This window comes from Otolemur garnettii, unplaced genomic scaffold (genome assembly GCF_000181295.1).
Source record: "Otolemur garnettii isolate 467f Iridium unplaced genomic scaffold, OtoGar3 scaffold00072, whole genome shotgun sequence".
In the NCBI taxonomy this organism is placed as follows: Eukaryota; Metazoa; Chordata; class Mammalia; order Primates; family Galagidae; genus Otolemur; species Otolemur garnettii.
This window is the reverse complement of record NW_003852467.1, coordinates 366,133-370,639: the sequence shown is the minus strand read 5'-3', so window position 1 is coordinate 370,639 and position 4,507 is coordinate 366,133. Positions and strand designations below refer to the sequence as shown.

Sequence of the window (4,507 nt, the reverse complement as noted above, 5' to 3'; positions counted from 1 at the left end):
AAAAAGAAAAGAAAAAACTCTCAGTAAAACTGATATTGGTAGAGAAGAATTTATGGAAAGTTTAAGGAAATATTTTCAAAATCTCCATTAAAGTGGTGATTTTTTTGACAGTTTTTCTGCAAAAGTGGTAAATAATTGAATCATACTAGCTTTCGGAAAACTTATTGGTCTCGGGGTAACTATACTTGAATATTTTATCCCTAAGTCATTTTAACTCTATTTATTACCTCAAATATTGTGATGTGCAAATGCTCTTTGATTGATGATGAGGCCATGTCCTGACAAAACTTTCATAAAACTTTCAAAACTTTTGAAAAGATGGTAAGTCAACAATCTTATAATTTTTGATGTGATTACCATTATGGAACTCCATCATAAGTCAAAGAACATAATACATATTGTTTTTGCACTATTTACTGTAAAGTTGAAAAATCCTATGTAGAACCATCATAAATCTGGGACCATCTGTATTTTCAAGAATTACAAGTATACAATCCCTATTCTTACTCATTTCAGTCCATTATATACTCAGCAAATTTTTCCTTTTTCCAACACACCCATTTTAAGTTTATTATATTTTATTAACTCTTAACAAAAGGAACTGGGCAATTGTTTTTTTTTTCTTTTTCAAATTTCAAAAGCTCTATATAACAGGCTATATATTATAGAACAGAATGAGAAATTAAATTAAGTATTTATGTCAAAAATAGAACTAGGTGAAGAGGATTAAAGAAGAAATTATGGGTTTCTTCAGTAATTTATGTTTGAAATGAAGGGACATTTTAAAGCAATGTATCTTTGAATTATTCTGTTAATTTACACATAATTTTTGCAACGGAAAACCTTTTCTTGACAATGTCATTTTAATTTCATTTTTTAAAATTACCTTTTCCCCTTTCCTCTTTATTTTTGGTTATGAATTAACTACTGTGAAAAAGACAAGCAGATTCTTGTGCACTTATTAAGAAGAATAGCATTGTATCCAGCAATCTGATTCCCATCAATGAACCTTCAAACAAAATGTAGTAAATAAATGATTATGAGAAGTATATGTGTTTCCAAAGCATGATTTTTTTCCACAGTATATATACATGTTCTGTTTTGCTCTTTCTAATCCACTCTTCACGATGAGTCAACTGATCCAAAAAGAAACAAAGATAACTGAAAAACTTTGCTTGTTGGTGCTTGAGTTTGTCAGAGTGACAGGAAAATTATTAGATTGCTTTGGAAAAAAATAAATATGATAGAAATAACACTAGTAAGTAAAATCAACTCTCCACATTCGATTGAAAATCTTTGGCTTAACAGAGATTTTCAGTTTGTGTGAAGAGAGTGTGAGGGAGGAAAAAAACTAATAGAAGTAGCAATTATACACTTATATTTTGAGTAGCACCAGTTTTATATTGAAAAATGGAAATTTTCTTTGCTAAACACTCTAATTTTTCAAAATGCTTTTTGGTAAAGGGAAAATAAATTGTGGTATATCTTCTATGGAATACTGCTTAGCATTAAAAGGAATAAACTATTGATTCATGGACCCTGTGGATTGATCTCAAAATAATTCTTTTGTACAATATAAAACGGCCTTAAAATGGTCCACACTATGTGATTTTATTTATGTACAGTGTTATAAAATGCATTTAAAATGATAGAAAACAGCTTGACTTGTTGCCTAGTACAAAGATGGCTTGAGGTATAGAGAGGAAGGCAAATGGATTAAAAATGGGCACAAGGAAACATTTTGGAGTGACAGATACTCATTGCTTCAACTATGTCAATGATTTCATGGGTATATATGTATGTTAAAATTTCTCAAAATGTATACTTTAAACTTGTACAATTTATTGAATGTAAATTACACCACAATAAATAATAAAGCTGTTAAAAATATAGTGCATGTTTCAGAGATTATATCTACCACATTCTGTAAGCACTGCTTAGCAGGACGATAACAGAAATTGTGAGACATTACCCCAAATTGGAAGCACTATACAAACGTGTGTAAGCAGAGTTAATAGTCATTCATGGGGATCTTTCCAGAACTAAGCAATGGCATATGCAAGATAATTAATGCAGGATAATTAAGTAAGCCACCATATTAGATAAGCAGAAGAACTTTATGTATCTATGCATCTAGGCACGCATTTATCTGAAATCTGTATTACTCAACATTGCTTAGTTCGATAAAGTCAAATATGCTTCACTGGTATCAAAAGCAATTAATTGTTCAATCATTTGCTTGGATTTACTGCAGTTAGGAAAGGTGGCTTCCTAAGCCTCCTTGTAAAACCATATTTTTGATGTAAACTCTTTTCTATGACTTATTCCTACATGAGATAAAATGGAATTTTAGTAGTAAAACATTCTTAGCCCCCCTACTCATGCAATAACAAGGGAAGAATCACTTTTTATAAAAGTGCAAAGTAGTCAGAAGCAAAGAGTTACCAGTATTTGTAAAACTTTTTCAAGTATTTCCATGTTTAAAAATTTTTTTAAAGACAAAAGCAATTGTTTTAAAGTTTTGTAATTTCTGAATGATCTAATTGAGGTAGTAAATTCCAGTAGGTTATGTTTAATTTTTCATTTATTACAAAACTATCTTTGAAGGGTGTGTTTAATTGAAAAAGTTTCTAAAGCATTTTTCTAAAATCATTATGATTAAATACTTTACAAGAAACCCTTGTACACGTAACTGGGATGCTTATGCAACCACTACAGTGAGATTTTTATGTCTTAAATAAATAAAATCAATGACCTTACAAATCACCTTTTCATTTGACTGTAAACTCCCCACAACGACACAAATTATTTTTATTGGCCAAGTGGGAAACACACACACATGCACACATACAAGTTTAATTTTAATAAAAATGCCAAATATATCTTAGTACCTCAAAAATCAAATATAAAGACTTTCTCCAGAATATCATGAATAGATTTACCAGCCACTGGAGGCTTCTTCCTAAAGTAAGTCAAATTTATGTTCCATAGGCATGTGTAGGCTGCATTGCACTCTCAGGAAGAACTATGTCTCTAATATATGATCAAGAACTACAAGTGAGTGTTGCACCAATTAAATGTGGAATTCATGATAAAGTTGCAGGAATGTCTTTCCTTCAACCCAACAGAGGAGAATTGGCAGTTTCCAAATTTACTTTTCTCCAACTTTATAAATTATCCTTATTCTCATATTTCATTATAGTCCTATTATTGTAGTACTAGGTAATTTAAAATATATATTAGAAGAAACTTGAGTTTTGAAGTACATTTCTTCTATTTAGTATTGACTAAACACCTGCAACTGTGTGCCAGGGTTGGTACTGAGGTCAGTCTAAGCTGGCAATCAAGTAACAGATCATCTAATGTAAAGATAGAAAATGCAGCATGCGATGTCATTCATAGAGCTATTAATGCAAATGAAGTTATCTTTAGGCAATCGTGTGAGTAGAGTGTGGGAATAGAATTAATACTTTTCCCGATTTGGGCATTAAGGGTCAAGAAGAAAGGTCCAGTACTCATAAAACCTCTAGGGTAATGCCACACAGATGGCTAAAGCCATAATGAAACATCAGAGCACAGGCTGCATGGGAAAGCAGAGGTGATAAAAGCAACAAGGATCATTCAAAGGACCATGAAAGCACCCAACCATACAAAATCTACTCTCGCCTCTCTGCAATGCCTCAGGCTCTGCTTTTGCAAATCATTCCTGTCACTTAAAAGAACATAAAATGCTTTATAGCAGCCAGCACTTGTTTTCAAAGACCAGCAGCACTGGATGGATTTTCATACTTCTACAATTATGGCATCCAACACTGGTGATGGCAACAAACCACAAAATCCAAATTCAATTTCAGCCAAGCTTTTGATAGCATTCTCCCTAGCCTCTACATTGAGATAAGCTATGACAGAGTAGGGACAAAAACCCAAACCCCCCATATACTCGTGCCCTGTTAGGGAGTTTTCAAGAGAGAGAGATATAACCGTCTGGCATATTAGGTATTTGCATGTCAAATTAGAAGGGAATAGTGAGGAGAAATAAAAAATAGGAAAAAATCCCCAAAATCTCCATTAGATAATGTCTCAACATTTTCTATGTTTCTATGGTCAATAAGTTTCTTTCAACATTAGAAAGAGACAATATGGTAGAGTAATACCGAGCAAATAGCCTGGAGCCAATTTCCCAGGTTCAAATCCCAGCTCTGCCATTGCCAAGTTACGTGACTGTTAACAAGTTAAGCCTCAATTTACTCCTCAGTAAAACATGGGAAATCATAGCCCTATTATCAAATACTATTTGAGAATTACAGAAGTAATATAGTGTTAGTAGATATTATTGATTAAAAAATCATGCATTTTTCGTTGGTTCCTAGAAGACATAAAAAATGAAACTTACAATAATAAATGGAATTCTAATAAACCTCAAGTGGTACATATATAAAACGTCTTTTAATATCTATATAGGTAAATGGTAGATTTTAAAATTTGTATCATGCATTTTTTTTTTTTT

General features: G+C 31.9%; 1 protein-coding gene across 1 annotated transcript in view; it reads right to left on the bottom strand.

The window, feature by feature from the left end:
• Positions 1–4,507, bottom strand: part of CFAP47 (cilia and flagella associated protein 47) — a 296,774-nt gene that overhangs the window by 91,862 nt on the left and 200,405 nt on the right. The window lies entirely within an intron of this gene.